The following is a 19,733-nucleotide window of genomic DNA, read 5'->3' as shown; positions in this document are numbered from 1 at the left end:
AAATGCTTGTGTCAATCACCTATCCTTTACTGCCTCCTCCTACAAAACTGCAGCTCTCTGTTGCTCCCAGCCATTCTCACATCCATGGGAAGACCTTCATTGATCAGTTGAGATGACCTTGCTGTTCTTTTGTAAGGCTCTAGGCCACCACGTTAAGGCTTCATCAGCACTGAGCTCTTGTTGCTATTGTGCCTCTATTGATCTCCGCCTCTGGCAGATGGAGGTGTGGAAAATTGTTCTTTTATAGCCTCTGGGAAAAATAAGAGAAAAGAAGAAGAAAGGAAAGGTACAGAGAGGAAGCAAAGAGAAAAGCAAAAGTATATATTTTTTTAAATCCCTGAAACTACTCTCTACAGGTTACTTAGCTAGTTGGCTCACATGGCATTCACTGCTTGTTCACTTCCTACTGTGGAGTCAAGGAAAATACATGACATGATGGAGAGAAGACAGGCTTAAGAGTCAGCTTACCCTTGCCCAGAACCCAACACATTTCTATCGTACTAAGCCAAGGGAATGCCTTTTCTTAAGAAGTTTGTGAATGAGTCCCCTTTAGCAATAGCAGGACTCCTAGGTTATAAGCAGTACTCTGCTGGCACCAGTAATATAGCTCACTGGAAATTCACTTTTCTCAACTATGCCTATATAAGGGTGATGTATTTCAATTAAAAAGCAAGGAATATTATTCCTTAATACACCAATATTAGCATGCAACCCTTGCACACATATAACATGTATAGTAAAAAAATTTCTAACAGAAGACATACGATAAAAGCGCTCTACTGCTTACACAACACAAGCCTCAGTTCCTCTTGCAAATGTAACCACTGAGCCTGGGTTAACTGTGCATTGTTTAACAAGCATATTTTCCCATGGAGAGGAGGATGAGCTGGTTTGCGCCAAGTGCTGAAGTAAAAGATCCCCAACAATTCAGAGTGGGAGGCATTGGGTCTTAGCCATTCATGGGGATAACAGTCCTAAAAACAAGTCAGGTAAGAATATGGGGAACGTCACCTGCTTTACGTGCAGACTTACTGTTTTCATGGTGTGATTCTTAGATTACGGAATAAAAAGAAACCATTAGAGAACAATCTGAAGCTAAGAAAAGAAGGGTCTTTGTAGCAGGTTACACACACACACACACACACACACACACACACACTTAGAGGCAGAGCTGCAGTGCTAGTCTCAGGTCTCCACATTTCTAGAACACTGTTCTCTCTCACATTATCCGGGACTTCCACCAATATTACACCCAGTCTAGGATCTCTGCTACTAGAACCTTCTACTTCTACTCTGCTCTGTATGACTGGAATGGAAGTCTTACTGATCTCCTGGTTCCCTCTAAATGAAGGCTTCATATTTTTCAGTTTCACTGGTACATGAGAGGGTGGGAGCAGCAAGAGATAGTTTTCAAATCACACAGTGAGTATAGATCAGCTGATTTGGCTGTTACACATGTTAGTCTTTCTCAGAAGCTGTTGAATCTCAATTAACTCTGTCCCTTTGGGAAACATAAAACACTTCATACAATGGAATCTTTTTGTGTTGACATGATGACTTATTTTTTCAGCAGTCCTGAGTCTAGAAAAACACCATCTCAGTTTTTCATGTTTCATGTGATGCTTACGTTTGACTACAAACTTTTATTTATTGATAAAAATAGATATTATGGGAAGAATACTAGAAAACATTTCAGTGCAAGAAGCTGTTCTTAAAGCTTTTTGTGAGCTGTCAAGAAAATCCCCATTCTGAACACAAGAGGGAGCTTTTAGCTAAAATGAAAAGTTTAATGAGGGCAGTTTAATGAAAACTTTAACATTTCTTCTCTTTAAAACACTTGTTTAATCTTTGAAAGCACCCTAGTTATCATCAGATCATGTAATCATGGAGCTGGCAGCCTCTTTAATCAGCACAGCTTCTCTACAGCGGCTCATATGGTTCGCTATTCCTTTCTTTAAAGCTTCTTAGCTCAGGGGACACCATACTATTCTAGTTCTGCTCCTCGTATCTTGATCATTTCTCTTCCTTTGGCCTCCCCTTAAATGTGAATGCTTTTCTTGAGCTTCTCAGTCCTCTTCTCACTAGGCAGTATATGCAGTAGCCTACCCTTATATGTGGCTTCATTGTCTGCAGTTTTAGTTATCCATTATCCACTGCAGGCCATTGGTATTATATGAAAAATACTATGGATAAAAATTTGTAAGTTTTGAAATAAGTTCTATTAATGTTTGTTGTTCTAATTATCCCATACTATTGTCATTTGTCTTTTAATTAATTTGAAAGGCAGAGAAGAACTCTTCCATCCACTGGTTCACTCCTCCAAATGCCTGAAACACTAGGGCTGGGCCAGGAAGATTCCATCCAGGTGTATTCTGTGAGCGTCAGGGACCCGACAACTTGGGTCATCATCTGATGCCTTCCCAGGTACACAGATCAGAAGTGGAGTAACCTGAAACTGAGCAAGGCACTGGACATTATTTCAAAAACTTTCAGCAACCATTTTCACATTTATAAAATGAGAGGATAGGATCAGATCATCACTAAATCTAGCAAACTTCCCTGTAATTCTGATTGTAACTATGTAGAATCTTTCACATTCTATGACATTTTTCTCTTCATTCAAAAACTTACCAGAAACAACAACAACAACAACAACAACAACGAAGTTTTCTAGAGAAAGCCTACGTTTTCCTTAGGAACTCTTTCAGTTTTCCCACGTCTCTGATGTCATCAATATTATGGAGATTATATCTCAGTTTGGAACAGTGATGGTTAGTATAAATTGTTTTGCCATGAGATAGGTACCTCGGTTTTGCAAAGGGCTGTGAGGAAAGTAGATTGGCTGTTAGCAGTTTTATCAAGGATGATGGTGGTGGTGCTGCCGATCTTGCCACTCCAATCATGATGAAATCTCTCCAGACCCCACTGGCTGACATAGTTCTCCTTAGGGTCTCTGCTCAGATTTTCACTGCCAACTCTTTGCTGGGGTAGTTGATCGATGTGTTCTGCCCTTCATTCTCTGTTATGGTACCAGGTGTCCTCTGCAGGCTCCAGTGTACTGTCAAATCCTTCATGTGCATATGGATATGCTGTACACTTCTCCATCGAAGCCACCGAGGAGGCTCAGCTTTGACACACGTATTTCATGGTCAGACCATGGAAACTACAATTTCCTCCATGGTTGGAGTGCTGAGTCCAAAGATTGTTGGGAGATTCCCAAAGAAACTTCATCTGAGGTGATCCCAGACCTGTTCTTGTGTGTGCATGCCAGTACAGGGTCAGGCACAATCTGTTGCCCAAATCGGCCTATACACAAAGTGTTAGTTGCAATTGCTGGGTCAGTTGTCTCCAGCACAGACTAATGGGTGTTGCAGTCCAGCCCAATCCTGATGACTGCACACTCTGACCCTACGCAAAGCAATGGGAGTTGTAGCCTAGTCGGAGCAAACTGCAATAACCCTCACTAAGCATACCTCCTTCCTTGGTTCCCGTGCTTGCCAGTATGTACAGCACTCTGGTCCTGTCTGTCCCACATCTCATTCAGCTCTCGTATGTGTCAATGAGCATTGAGGCCTAGTTCAACCCAACCAGCCCCACTACCCAACCCATACATGTGCTGGTGGGTGCTACTCTCTGTCTAATCATGCCTGCCCCAGTCCTGGTTCTCATGCTCACCAGTCAGAGTGGCAACCCAAGAGTGAGGTGTCCACTGTTTCCCTAATGGGTCCACTCCCACTCTCGGATCTTGCTCATTCCAGGTGGTACTGCAGTTTAGCTTGACAGTTTGCCCTCCATGCCAGCATCTGCTAGCTGATGCTGTGGCAAATCCCAACCAACTCTCACCCCCTGCCCCGACTTATGCATGTATCAGTAGGTACAGTCTGCCCAGCCTGGCTTGTCCCTGGTTGAACTTACATGCTGGCCAACAGGTATTGTAGCCCTGCCCAACCTGGTCTGCCCTCAATCCCAACAGGGTAGCTCCCTGCATGCAGCCTCCTTACCAGCTGCGCCCACTCTCACGTGTGCTGGTTGGGTGCTGTGGCTCAGTCTGGCATAGCCCGCCTCACCTCAACATTTGCCAGCGGGTGCTATCGCCTGGCCTGCCCACAATTCTGGCTCACACTGGCCGGGACTACAGCCTAGCCAGCCCAGTCAGCTTCCAGTCCCAGACCTAGTGTGAACTGACTGGCATGATGCACACCCCATTCTGGCTCTTGGATTTGCTAGTGGGTGATACAAACTGGTCCAGCCTGGCTTTCCCCAGACCTGAGCCAAAGGTTAGCCCCTGGGTACTGTGAGCTGGTGTGATCTAGGCTGCTCCCTGTCGTGGTTCTTGCACTCACCTGCAGGAACTGTATCCAACAGAGTAGTTACCAAGCTCCTCCATTAGAACCTCTCCCAATGACAGATCCATGAGCCAGCCCTACTTAGTTTACCTCCTGTCCTGGCAGGAATAGTGGCCTTTCCTGACTGGCCCTCATCCATTCTGGTTTTTACTGTTGGGTGTTACAGCCAGTGAAGCCTGTTCCAAGTCCAGACACAGCTCACACATGGCTCACTAGGGGCAGAGACCTACCCTAGCCTGTCCTATACCTACCCTGGTTCTCACAAGCACCAGTGGGTGCTGGTGTCTAGCCCAGTCTGGCGCAGCCTAGATCCAGTCCATACTTGTACCGAGGGACACCGCATCCACTCTGACCGCAGCACCCACTCTGGCCTTCGTACTCACCAATGGGAACCATAAGCCAGCCAGGGAATCCCCTTAGCTCCCCAGCAAGGCCTGAACCCAGCCATACATCATCCATAGATAATGTGTGTGCCAGTGGTTGCTCTGACCCAGCTAGGCAAAACCCCTCCCCTGTCTTGGCGTCTGCCTTCAGATGCTACAACTTGGCATGTCCAACTGGCCCCTAGGCCCAGCTCCCGCTGGTGGGTGCAGGAACCTGGCCCTGCTTGGTCTCTTCTCATCCGTGTCTCATGCAAAACAGTCGGTGTAGCTGCCTAGCCTGGCATGATCTGCACTCTATTCTGGTTTTTGCGCTTGTCAGTGGGGTATAGTTTGCTCAGCCACACCTGGTCTGCCCCTTCCAAATCCAACTCACATACTTGCCGACAGATGGAGCCACCCTACTCAGCCTGCCCAACACCCAGCCCTGGACCACATGCTCATCAGAGGGAGCTATGATACACTAGGGGAGTTTCCCAAGTTCTCCTGCTTGGGCCACTCCCAGACCCAGATCTCATGTATACCAGCAGGTGATAGGCCCTTGCCCAGCATAGTATGCTCCTGCATCTTGGCCTAGTATGAGGTGGTGCTGCCCAGCCCACCCCATACCCTGTCTTAGGATGCCCATGTGGGTGCTGGAGCCTGGACCTGCCCAGACTATTCTCAGTCCCTGTACCCATGAGTGTTAGCAGGTTCCATGGTCATGCCTAGCTCATCCCATCACCACCCCAATTCTTGAGCTAAACAGCAGAACTTGCATTTCCACATGGTTTGGCCCACATAACCCCCATAGAATCCAAACCTGGACCTGGTTCTCTTGAGTGCTTATTGTTATCATGGCCCAGTCTAAAGTGACCCATCTCCTGATCTGACACTCACTGTCAGGTACTGGGATGTAGACAAACCCCCAGCCATAGCTTGTGTGTGTTCTGGCATATGGTGGTCAGCCACGTTCCATGCTAACAAACCCATAGGGGCTTCCATGTGGGCTGGTGCATCAGTCTGACCCATAAGATTTTCAGGTCTCTCCCTTCCAAACCATCAGGTCTCAGTCCCCTCGCTTACCTGCAAGTACAGTGACCCTGTCATTGAATGTCCCTCAAGATTCATTCTTCACTTACATGTACAGTGGCCTTATCCATTGATTCCCTAGGCAGTAATTCCACACCCCCAAGACCTCAGAGCTAGCTGTTGTGTGGCCAGTGGGCGGAACTTGATGCTGGTTGGTGTTCTGTCCTCCCATAAGCCCAGGACCCTCCCCTCACTTAGCAGCAGTGGATGGGGAGCTAGGATCCCCAGCAGGAAGCCTGGCCCAGCACGGGTAACCTCAGCCACTGTGGCTGGGGGATCCAGACACCCATGCCACTGCTCAGACTTGCCTGGACTCAGCCCACCAACATGGTGGTGGTCAGATATTGTTCTTAAAACTTTAGAGTTCCTACCATATTAAATTATTCTAAATCCCCCAAAGTTTAAGCGATTTGCTTGTTAGTAAGGCTATTGACCAAAAATCTAATTTCTGTATGTACACCAAATTGTTCATCTTCCTACGATAGATGGTTTAATTTCTTCTGTGCGCTATTGAAGCATGGAATGAATATCACCTTTTATGATAACCCTTCAAATTTGAAAGCTAACAGTAATTATATTTTTAAGCTGTTCTTCTATTATGGATGAATAACAATTCTAAGCAGAGATCTGGAGCCTAGACACAAAATCTCATGAAGGTTAATTCTGTGTAGCGCTTCCCATTTCTGCATTCAGTGACATCACTTTGGCTGTTGGCTTCAGATAAGCTATAATCAGGGATTCTTTACAACATTGAAATGTGCCAGTGCTAGAAATCAAGACCTATTTTCTCCCTGGATAATCAGTTATTAAAATTTTGGCAGGACATATGTGATTTGGATAGAAGAGAAAAATCACTGAACCTTATTTTGAATTCCATTAAGGAAAAAGGACATTTGTATGTGGGTATTTCATAAAGCTCATTTAAAATGAAACTTAAGTATCTATTTATTTTGGTGCAAAATATATTCAAATTCATGCATAGTTTCCTCATAAAATATTTTCCATGAATTTAAAAAATTCATACCTACAAGGAGAATTTAAAAAAATTCATAGGTAATACATAGTATGAAAAATCCATGCATGGATTTCAAAGTATTTGTATTGATACAAACTTACATTTTAACTCTATTTTTCCACGAAACTTTTCAGGACCTCTTGGAATTCAAGTAAAGAAAGTAGTGTACAGGCCAGAGTTGTGACAGAGCAAGTTAAGCTACCACGTGCAGAGCTTGCATCCCATATAGGCACTGGTTCAAGTCCCAGTTACCACACTTCCGATCCAGCTCCATGCTGATGCACTGGAAAAGCAGCAGAAGGCCTAAGTACTTGGACTCTGCATTCATGTGGGGGACCTAGAAAAAGCTCCTAACTCCTGGCTTCATCCTAGTGACCCTGGCCATTGTGGCCATATGGGGAGTTCTGAATTAGTGATTTAGAAGATTGATTTCTCTCTCTTTCTCTTCCCCCATCTTTCCTCTCTCCTATGTCTGCCCCTCTCTATATAACCCTGCCTTTCAAATAGTTTAAAAAAATAAATCTAAAACAAAAGGCAATAGTGTAGACCACTGCATCTTTTTCACACTGAAGATAATTGTTTTTCTTTTGAGATGCCTTTTGGGTAATTTCACATAGACATAAATCTGAAGAGAGCTGTCAGAGTCAAGAAAGTTTTGCTCCAAGTTATTCTTATTCTCCTTTTTTTTTTAGGAGCCTGAAGACTGAAAAGGCACAAGTTCTGATCCGGCATTGAATTGGGGGATATTTTGAGTCTGCTTCAAGCATCTGGTATTGGCATAAGGTGACATAGCTTGTATATGTAAATATTTGCATTTTTTCTTTTAGGATTTATTTATTTATTTATTTATTTATTTATTTATTGGAAAGTCAGATTTTACATTGAGAAGGAGAGACAGAGAAAGATCTTCCATCCAATGGTTCGCTCCCAAATGGCCACAGAGATTGGAGTTGAGCCATTTTGAAGCCAGGGTCCAAAAGCTTCTTCCAGGTCTTTTGCATGGGTGCAGCGTCCCAAGCTTGGGCTGTCCTCTACTGCTTTCCCAGGCCACAAGCGGGGACTGCTCATGTTTCTTGATTATCAGTTCTTGTGCTTGTGCTTGTCACCCACCCATCTTTGTGGCTGTAAAAGACCCTACTTGAAAATATTTACAACATGTATTGATTGCCAATTGGTGTGGATTTAAAAATCCATACAAATTATTAATGACCATGAAGAGTTTTCATTTGGTATTCATAGTATTAAGCCACCAGAATCCCTGTGTGCACAGCTGTTACACAAACCCACATTTATGGAGAATCATGTGCCCCTTGCCACATTTTGGAGTTCAAACAAACTCTGTCATCCACCTGTGGAAATGAATAATGGAAAACTTGATCAATAGTACACAGTATTGACCAGTTGGACAACTACTACTGTGCAGTTGGCTGCTTTTCCTTCATTCTGGTGAACTGAACTTCAGGCTGGTTCCTTCAAAATTCTAGTCTGAATCTATTTTCTGGAAGTGAAAATCTTAGTGTCTTCATTAGAAACCCCATTTCCAAAATCTCTAGCAGTGAGTCCTCATGTCAGAACAGCTGCCCCATATTTCAGATAATGAAAATACCATCATTGCTTGACACCTAGACTGAGACAATTGGGTTGGAAGAGGATAAAAAAATCATCATGATCTGTACATTTCATTAAGGTATTTCTTTGGGAAGCCATAGTGTGGTTATGAATGAGTGGGCAAAACACGTGTGTATGCCTGTGTCTGTGTGTTTGTGTGTGTATATAAGCTTTCTTACAACAAATCATCTTACACACTTTTAACATTTAAAATTGAACATTATCTTTCCAGGGAAGCAATAAAATTAAAACCAAACAGTCACAAAATAACAGTAGTGTATGTCAATCCCAAATAACATCCAGCAGGTTTTGCCTATTCCCTCATTGAGTGGCACAGCTCAAGTTATCATTAGGATAAAATTTTACTTTAGTGATGTAATCACCAACTGCAAGGATGTCTGTTAGTGTCACAATCAGGTGTTATCTCATCAAAGTGCCTGTTTAACCCACCCAACAACCTCAGGACCAATCTTTGCTGACCTCTTATAGTCCTATTTTTAGAGGTTTTACTGTTCTTTTTTTTAAACAAGAGAACATAAGGATGCAATACTGTTAGATTTTAAGAGTTCACGTTCACACAGAAATATACATAGTATACAGAAAATGGCTTATTTAGCTCACAGTTTTGAAGGGTCATTGTGCAAATGGCATGATTCAGGACTTGGCTCTGAGAGGCTCATGGAGGATGGGAGAGCATATACAGAGAAAGGTTCACATGGCAAAATTGGTAGTAGAATGACAGGGCCTAAAGGCAAGCTATTATAACAACCCTTTAATGAGAACAATCTTACAAGGGCACATCCCCAATAATCTAAGCTCCTCTCGCTAAGTCCCAACTCCTAAAATTTCCACTACCTCTGAATGGTACCATCCTGGTGACAAGACTTTAACACCTGAATCTTTAGGGAACACCTGAACTAATATCCAAATCACAGCAGAAACCAAAAGAGTTGGTTTGTCCAGGAGCTGTCTGGCTGGTTTAATCCATAGAAACAAATGCTTATTAGCAGAAAGGGAGGACTCCCAGTTGCAGGCAACTGCCTATGTTGCCTTGTACCTAGGCAAGGGTTATTGTGCTGGGAGCAAAGCAGCCAATAGCTGACAGATATTCTGGGCTTGGCTAATGTCAGATCCATGTTAACTATACCAGCATCCAATCATAGTTGCCTATTCTATTTTTTTTAAGATTTATTTTTGTTGGAAAGTCAGCTATACAGAGGAAAGAAAAGACAGAGAAGATCTTCTGTCTGCTGATTCACTCCCCAAGTGATCACAACAGCCTAAGCTGAGCTGATCTGAAGCCAGGAGCCTGGAGTTTCTTCTGGGTCTCCCACATGGGTTCAGGGTCCCAAGGATTTGGACCGTCCTCTACTGCTTTCCCAGGCCACAAGCAGGGAGCTGGATGGGAAGCGGGGCTGCTGGGATTAGAACTGGTGCTCATATGGGATCCTGGCATGTGCAAAGTGAGGTCTTTAGCCGCAAGGTTACTGTGCTGGGCCTACCTATTCCATTTTTTTAAAAAGATACTTGGGAAAGATGGGGAACAAGAGGCTGGGACATATTCTTGAGGCCTACAACAGGCAGGTGGGTGAAAGGGTGCAGATTGCCCAAGGAAGGGTATCTGGGGATGTGTTGGAGTCGGAAGGGCTGAAGGAATGACTTCTGGGGGCTTCCATGGACCAGACCGTTATTCTCACAGATAGGCGAGGGAGCCGAGACAGGGTGGTTTAGGGTAGGGGAATGGACATGTATCTGGGTCAGGCCAAGACACCTGTCCTCATGGAAGACCTGGGCTGGGCTAAGTAGCATTGCGTTTTGCCTGCTGGCTGACACAAAAGCTGGGGCTACAGAGCAAATCTGGCTGGGTTAGGCTGCAGTAATGACCAGTGAGTGTTGGAACAGGGGTGGGCCATTTCAGGTTGGGCCACCACACCCACCAAAATGTGAAAGAACCAGATCTGAGGGCAGATTCTATAGGGCACTTGTGGGCTCACCTCTGTGGGGCTACAACACTTGTGGGTTTGTGTAGAGCTGGAGCTAGTGGTGGGCTGAGCCAGGCTGGACTACAGAACTCATTGGGGCTAGGATGAGGAGCCTGGGCTAGGGGTGGGCAGCACCTGTTAGCATACACGTGGGCAGGGTCTGGGGGCAGGTTGGGCTGATCTAACTTTCAATATCCATGGGTATGCACGAGAGCCACATGGGAAGCTGTATGGACCAAGATAGACTGCAGCACATGCCAGCACATGCAAACACTGGGGCTGGGAGCAGGCCTGGAGGGGATTGTTGGGGGTCACCCTTACTAGGCTGTGGCACCCACTGGTGTGCATAGAAACTGGGTCTGTGTTGGGTTGGACTGGGTCTGTGTTGGGCTGGGCTGGGCTGGCCTTAGGCTTTAGCATCCATCAGTTTCTGCGAGAGATGGGGCTGGAGGTGGAACTGACCAGGAAGCTACATGCACAGATATATCCATTGGCTGGTGCAGGCGACAGACCAAACCTGATCATGTACTGGCTGGTACACACAAGAATAAAGCCTGAGGGCAGCCGCTTTGCTCCCGTGGTGGGACTCTAGGCCGGCCTCTCTCTACCAGCCACTGGTAAAAACGCAGAGCAACGCCAAGCCGGCAGCGTAGGCTGTGACGTTGGGGTCGTTTGTGTGGTCACCAATACGCCCGTGGCATTCTCCGCAACACCCAGAGGCGCGCGAGCCTTGTTAGCCCGGAGCAGGCTCTTGCGGCTGCCTTGTCAGGTTGGCTCTGTGAACGCCCGACCCTCTTCTCTTCCCTGAACACGCCAACAGCAACCCTGAGCCGCGGCCTGGAAGGCCTCGCACCAGCTCATCAAGGAGATCCTGAAGAACAAAACCCCTATCTAGGGTGGCCTCGGTCAAGCAGCCCTGCGGCAGTGTGGACGAGCAACTGAGTAAGAAATCGCAGAAGTGGGATGAAATCAGCATCTTGGCAACTTATTATCCAGCATACAAAGACTATAGTTTAATGAAAATAGATGAACCAAGCACGCCTTCCCATTGTATGCTAGGCGGTGATTATGAGGACATATATAGTGATACAGAAACCACTGAAGCTCCAGACACCTTAGCTAACAAATTAGCTGCTGCTGAAGGCTCAGAGCCGAAATACCGAATTCGGGAACAGGAAAGCATTGGAGAGCACAATGACTTCTCACCTGAAGAACAAGAAAAAAAAAATAGCAATTTGAAATGGAAAGAAAGCTTCACTACAATGAAGGACTGAATATTAAATTAGCTAATCAATTAATTTCTAAAGACCTACATGATGATGATGAAGACAAAGATGAAGAAGTATTGGAGACTGCAGATGGAGAAAGCATGAATACAGAAGACTCAAATCAAGGATCTACTCCAAGTGACCAACAGCAAAACAAATCCCAGAATTGACAGAAGCGAGTTCTTCAGCCTTGCGGTTATTTCTCCTGTCACTGTGATGCACTGCTTCTCTTTCTCCGTAATCCGTGACCTGAGTACCGAAATACATCCCAGTTCCTATATGGCGGCAAGAACTAAATAATAGTTTATAAACTAATTAGCTGGAAAATGCCTAATTGATCCTCATCTTCTTATGCCTAGTACTTCACCATGAACACAGTGTGATGTCATCAGTCCAAAACTCCATTACTTTTGTAAGAGAACTAGTTAATTTGCATAAGATTTTATAGAGCTTTTTATGCTTTAGAGATTAGGCAATGTCTTTTGGGGGAGAAGGGGAACTAATTTATTTTCATCACTCCTAGATGTAGTAGTTCTTACGAAAACTTTGTGTGTGTGTTTGTGTGTGCATGATTTTAAAATCAAAAGCCAATTGGAGTAATAAAATACATGGACTGATTAATATTCATGATGAAAAGTATTTTAGTACTGGTCCTCAACTTGATTTGCCTGCTTATTTGAAAAAGATTATAACTCTTGGGTTTTCTAGCCTTTTAATTTTTAAATTCCAGAGAAGTTTTTTTGGTAGCTACAAGGAAAAGACTAAGCTTTTTCTCATCAAAAGTAACTTTTTTCCCATAAATTGACCACTTAAACATTTGTGCTATCAACTGTTTTCAGTGGGCATTTTGGTTTTGGATTTTGGTTTTTTGGGGCTATTTTGTTTGTTTTTGTTTTTGCTTTTGTTTTCTACACTGGGGAGACTTGGTCAGTTTTTGAATACATATTGCAATGGAGCTTGTGCAGTGTCCCCTCCATATTCCTATCTTGGCCTCCTGCTTGTGTTTTCTACTCCTTTTCACACATACATGCCGAATCCTTTAGTTCTTAAAGGATTGTGAAGATTATTGTAACATTAAAGAATCTTTCCATATTCTGCCATTTGTTTTCATGAAACTCTTAGCCATCGGGGTCTATTCGTTCTTCTAGTATGTGAAGAAACTAGATGGAGCAGCAGCAGTACAGTAGTCAGGAAATATAGTTAGGCTGCTGAATTTTTACACCTCTCTAAATGAAATTACTATTCTTTGATTTGATTTAATTAGACTGTAGAAGACAATTGAGGTTTTGCATGATGAAAGGGTTGTATACAACCACTCATATGATTGTTCTTGAATGTGTGTACAGACAGAGGTAAGCCTGAACACTTCTGAGTTTAAGAAATTTAACTAGTTCCTGCTTTAAGGGAATATGATAATGGTATAATATAACAAATATACTTTATTCTTCTAACATAGTAAGAATTATTTGAGTTATTTCCTTGAAGAATATAGTGACTGCATATTTTGGTTTTGTGATGCTTTCCATTTCTAGTCAATTATTTCTATCTGAATTTTTTGTTAGTACCAAAAATCCAGTAAATAAACTGAATTTTAAAATAATTGCTGAGTATTACATATGTGAAATGTCTTTTATGGAACAGCTTAATCTTCCACTTCCATGTTTATGGAACTATCAATATATTAAAATAAATAAAAAGTGGAAGAATTTTTTTGCTGTTAAAAAAAAGAATAAAGTCTGAGGTCAACTCAGGCAAGGTTTCTTTGGGAACACCCCGAATAGACCTCTGGACTCAAGCTGTAGCCACAGGGAAAATCACAGTATGTGTGGACTGACCTTGGAGTGCATGTAACAAGACTGGGTATCCTCAGTTGCTGAGGTCTGTGCAGTGGACAGCACAATGCACACAGGGGAGATGAAGGCCAGCTCATTAGGCCAGCAGGGGATAGGGATTGCCTCATCAGATGACAGAAAGCACAGCAAGTTGGGCAACTCTCCTGGACACGCTTTGCAGTATGTTCCTTGATCTGCGGATGAATTAGGTTGACTTGGTTAGCAATAGACCTTGGAAAGATTTTCTCAACCTTGGTATAACAAAGCTGACAATGTGTCAGAGCTATCAAACCCATACAAGTGATACCTTCAGAACATTCTTCCTGACATCAGAGTATCTAACGCATCATTAAAGGACCGACCCCATCCCCAGGTTCTAATATAGTTTGACAGCAAGGAGCAGTCTTCTCCCCTTTTTTTCCTGTAGACACAGGACAAAGAAAAACTGAAATCTTTGTCCCACCACCTTCCTCCATACCTTGACACCCTCCCCACACCAATTGGAGATCACATGGGCATGCATCTCTATGCTCTGTAAAAAAATATGAAAAATAAGATAAATAATTTAATAAGAAAAAAAATGAAGGAAGGAGGAACCTGCAAAAGTTAATCTCAATGATACCAAATTCTAGAAAAATTAGTTGGTGTCTACTATGTGTAAGTAATCTCTTTTCTTTAGAAAGAGTGGGGGAAAGGCCACTCTAAAATTCTCTAAAATGCTGCTTGTTTCTAGTTATCTGTGTTGGCTTTTTGTAAGTGACTTTTTATCCAAAGGAGAAGAGAGCCAACTGTCAATACAAAGCTAATTCCAGTGATACAGCATCCTACACAAGTTATTCCTGGGGTCAGATCAATATAAGTAAATTCTGACTTGAAAGAAGAGAAGGACTGTTTTTCATCCCAAGTTAATCATAGCAGTGCCTTATTTTTTTCTAGACTGCTTATTTGTGTTTTCTGATTGGTGTATGGAATGGTTTATCTGAAAAAAGAAGGACCCTGAAGTCCATAAATAAGTAGCCCAGTAAGTCACCTTATACATTACAGGATTATTGAAAAGACCATGGGAATGTGACCATCATTAGTTTTGGTCCTAGTACTAAATTTTGGTGAAGAAAAATCATGGAGCGTATGAGAGTCTGTTAGCATGGGGAAAATCCTTTGGCAGGGTGAAGATAAACTATAATAGAACCCTCACAGTCCTGTCTCCAAATGGGCAGGGAACTCTAGAAGAGTGAAGACAGTTATCCTGGGTCAGAGGGGAAATGAATGTTGCAGAATCAATTACTAATTCACAGCAAATCGAAGACAAAGACACATATTAAGCAATAGGAGAGGTCATCAAGCAAATCAGGACCAGGGGGAAGTCTTAGAGGATTAAAGGATGCTATTTCTCTGACAAATAAATTCTAAGGAAAAAAACAGATGGACGGAGTCTCTAAATAAAAAAGACATATGGTTGAGTGTGAAGCATAACTGAGCTAATGCTTAGTGGTGAACATTTGGGTGATAAAATTATAAAGAAAATAAGGAAGTAGTCATCATAAGGGTGAGGACTGTGATTAAATTTGAACAAAGAGAAAGGTTTAAGATAAGCATGGGTGACTGGCAAAACCTATTCTATAATTGAAGTGTGGCTGCCAGTTGCTTGTTTTAATGGAATCTCCTATCTGCCGGTTCACACCCCAATGGCTGCAACAGCTGGAGCTGAGCTGATCTGAAGCCAGGAGCTGGGAGCCAAGAGCCAGGAGTCTCCTCCAGATCTCTCACATGGATGCAGGGACTCAAGGACTCAAGTCATCTTCTGCTACCTTTCCATGCCACAGGCAGGGAGCTGGATGGGAAGTGGAGCAAGCAGGACTCAAATGGGCATCCATATGGGATGCTGGCATCAAAGACAGAGCTGACCCCTCATTCTTTTTTTTTTTTAAGATTTATTTTTTTTAACCTGGAAGGCAGAGTAATAAACAGGGAGAGGAGGGTGAGGGGGGAGAAAAGAGAGAGAGAGAGAGAGAGAGAGAGAGAGAGAGAGAGAGAGAGAGATTTTATTACTCAAATGCCTACAACAGCCAGGACAGGACTTCACCCACCCAAATCTAGGAGCCATCAACTCCATCCCAGTCTCCCACATGGGTGTCAGAGGCCACAGTATTTAGGCCATCTTCTGCTATCTTCCCAGATACATTAGCAAGAGTGTTGGATCAGAAGTAGGTAAAGGAATTGATCCTCCAATATGGCATGTTGGCATCACAAGCAACAGTTTATTCCACTGCACCACAATGTTGACTCCATATTTTCTTTTCTTGAATATATTTAAAGTCACTATTTTGCTTCCTATTATCATAAAAATTTAATGTCAAAGTTTGATGACTTGGATTTCTACCATTACTAACTCATTTTAATCCTTTTATTGAATGTTTTTTTCCCTCAAAGCCCAGCAATTTTAGTAAAATATGTGCTGCTTGATTTGGCTAGGTCAGTTTCCTTTTTCAAGTTTTATGCAGTTTTAAATCCTATTTCAGGGACTTTTAATTGTTTTTTTTTTAACTTGTTCCTTTTCTTTGATATTCTCTGATGATTGAAAGCTTATGGAAAAGTTAAACAATTTTGAACAACTGTTGATTTGCAGGATAAATAAGAAATTGCCAAGAGATCTTAAAAGCCAAACTGAGATGAAATGGCATCCATTTATAGTGGAGCTATGTTTCTATAGAACTAAAAAGGTACAAACAAAATAGCTATTTGAGTAGAGGGGCAGGACAAATGCCATAGAACGACAAAGGATTGGGGGCCTTTGGGGTGCTAGTTGAAGCATAACTAACTATTTGTCCAAATACAAAGTACATACAAGCATTTCTGAAATAGTTTGACTTACTATCTTATTTTCAAGAAAGGAAATGTGAATTTACAATTAAGTGTACTTTAATTCTTGCTCATTGGGAAGAATGTTCATAGTACATTAACAAACCAAGAAAGAAAAATCTTGATAGACAATCTATCACGTTGGTTTGTGGAAAACATCATACTGTTTGTCATCAGCCAGTGCTATAATCAAGGTCATTGAAAATGATGCTTGGGGGCAAAGACCCTTCAAGTGGACAGTTACTAGGCATGCTGGCAGTGTTGATAGGTTTCATATGTCTTAATACTATTTCTGCTAAATTTTAGGTCCATAGAGCTGAAGGTATTATCTACCTAAACAATAAGCAAATTGATGTTTGTCCATACTCTTTTCCTAAAATGGAAAATCCTTCAGTATTTTCTACATTTATACTTGCATAAAGGCAATACTAAACAAAATAGCATATCATTCCATTGGTTTCTCTTTCCTCATAGGAATGGCAAAGTGCTCCTTGGTTAACTCCCCTTCTGTCTTCCCATGTTCCTGTGCTCTGATATTGCCATATCCAATATCTCTGGTGCTTACCAGTTGACTGCCTTTCCTTACCACTTCCCCTGATGTTCTTGTTAGAGAGGAACAGCATAAAGAGTTAAGAAGTAATGTTCATGCTAGAAGAAATGCTTATCCTTACATGATCTTGCCCTGAACACTGGGGGCCTAGGGGCGGGGGTTGGGCTAGATACACAAAAAATTACATCCGGAAGTTTGAAGCAATGCTGCAGTCAACTTTACAATGCAATTTCACTATTTCTAGCCAATCACTTCCTGTTATTTCTACCATTATAAAGTTCATTTTTTTGCAATTGTCAGTCAGTAACCATATTAACATCCCTGCCTCCATTTCTCACTTTGACTAGCATATTGAAATGTCTTTTGAATGCTCTGGGATGAGCCAAATGGGATTTTAATGTGAGCTGATTGACTAATTTACCCAGCTTGAAGTCCTTGCAAGAAACCCCTTCTAAAGAGTTTCAACCAATTTCTGGCTGTATCCACTTGAAGATAATCTTTTACTGTTACTCTCCACAGATGGCTTTAGGATGCTACTGCTTTCATTAAAAACACCAGTGACTGAACTCTGGGGGTCCAAGGTGACATTACAGATGCTTTATGGCAAGGGTGCAGATGCTTGCACTTAGAATACTGATACTGCCTCAAAGGTCGAGGGCATCATATTACTGCCAAAGCTGTTGGCACTGATGCTATTGATCCTTTGGCATTTAATGTCTTACAAAGATTTACTCTATTTTCTTCAGCCATCTTGCTAAAGGATTCATAATTAAGTCTTTGAGGCCTGGCCTGAAATCCAAGCTGACATGAACTGTGCTATACTTAAAGTATGTCTTTCCTCTGTCCTCAAATGCTGATCTATTTGCATTGCATCAGATTTATTATACTTTGATTATTCTCATTAAATTCTTTCCCAGAAGAATCATTAGATCCTAGTAAAATATTCTAAGCTGCAGCAATTTTGATATTACTAAGTATGCCAGGAAGCTCTGCAATATTTTCCTCTTTTCTCTTATTCCTAACCAATTTTTTGTCATTTTGTTGCATCTACTCCCACTCAAACATCAGCCTAAGTAATTGACACCCTTTAAATGAGGTATTGCGCAACGAGAAAGCACTGTGGAAAGGGAAGATGAAGCCGTTCACCTGGTATATCAGTTCACTTGAATTGCTGCTGTCATGTTGTTAACGGTCTCTATTTGATGACTCATAGGACCCGGCAGAGAGCTGCTGCTCCATGCCTGCTTGCCCTGAGCTAGTCGTCTATTCATATCGTTTATATTGTAGGTATAGGAAACCAGGATATTTCCTGAAGTTTCTTGTCGTCATACATTACACATGCATTCATAGTCATTTCCTTTCTGGGGTCATGAGATCTCCCTAGCCACACTGCCGAACATCAGAATTCAAGGTCTGTGGCTTTTGTTACCCCACACTTTTTCTTCCCACTTACCCTTTACCTTAGTTCAGGGCAATAACCAGACTTTGCCAAACACCTCAACTGCACCACCACTCACTCATTACCCTTATGAGTTAATGTAATTCAGCATATCTCTCTCATGTAGGTCATGTGGGTAAAGGGGGTTTGAGTTTTATAGTAACAAATTAAATATCCATCAGAAAGATTTGAACTAGATGTCTAGCATTGTTTTAGCACTCCTTTAATGCGCGCGTGTATGTGTAACTCTCTTTTACAATCCCTAGTTTTTGCACTTTAACCAAAATTGTGACAAAAGCTTCCCATTGCAAAAATATCAATCTTCCTTCTAAACATAAAAAAGTCTATATACTTCCATAAATTATCCATGGAGCTCTTTGGAACATTGCTCCTCTAAGACTGGAGAAGATCCCCTTTAGCTTTCAGAAATACAAGAAGAATGTGATCTGGGAGGGATATTACTGTGGAACAACCCCAAGGGGAGTGTTGGGAGGAGATGAGGGCAGTAAAATAAGGAAGCATTGTAACATATATTACAGTAGTCAACACAGACTCTTTTCAATCCTTGAAACAATTTGATCAGGTAACACACTGAAGCACTTCTTCACAATAACATCCAGGAAACCAAATGAATTCTGAATTTCAGGATAAATTTCTTTTAACGGGTTAAATAACCAACTCCCATCAAAATATTGGAATTCTTGTTTTAAAGTATTTATTTGAATATTTATTTTATAACACATAATAAGAGAGAGGGAGAGAAATAATGAGAGGGAGAGAGTAAGGGAGGGGGAGAGAGTGATCTTCTATCCATTGGGTCACTCTTCAAATGGACACAATAGCTGGTGCTAACCAGCTGAAGCCAGGAGTCTGGAACTTAAACTGATTCTCATTGGGGATGACAGGGACCCAGGCAATTAGGCCACCTTAAGCTGCTTTCAGGATGCATTAGAAGGGAGCTGGGTTGAAAGAAAGAATAGCCAGAACTCATACTGGGCTATAGGATGCTAGATCACAGGTGGCCACTCAGCCTGCTGAACCAAAACTTGGGTCCCTACATGAGAATTTCAAAGGAAGGCAAACCTATGCATTTGACATTTGGATGATATGGGAAGTGTTATTATGGCTGTTGCAACTTCTGCATATCGAAACAATTTTTAAGTAAAAGAGTTACTCTAAGGGACAGATACTATGGCTCAACTGGTGCCAGTTTGTGCCCTGCTGCTCCACTTCCAATCCAGTTCCCTGCTTGTGGTCTGAGAATGCAGTGGATGATGGCTCAAAGCCTTCGTACCCAACACCAACGTTGTCGAACTGGAAGAAACTTCTGGCTCCTGGATCTTGGCTTCAGATCAGCTCAGCTCCTGTTCTTGTGTGGTCATTT

At 42.5% G+C, this 19,733-nt stretch overlaps 1 pseudogene; it reads left to right on the top strand.

The window, feature by feature from the left end:
- The first annotated feature begins 10,841 nt into the window (after positions 1–10,841).
- LOC101530544 (protein phosphatase inhibitor 2-like) lies at positions 10,842–11,853 on the top strand (annotated as a pseudogene).
- Positions 11,854–19,733: the final 7,880 nt, after the last annotated feature.

Source organism: Ochotona princeps, chromosome X (assembly GCF_030435755.1).
Source record: "Ochotona princeps isolate mOchPri1 chromosome X, mOchPri1.hap1, whole genome shotgun sequence".
NCBI lineage: Eukaryota > Metazoa > Chordata > Mammalia > Lagomorpha > Ochotonidae > Ochotona > Ochotona princeps.
This window is presented reverse-complemented; position numbering and strand designations above follow the sequence as displayed.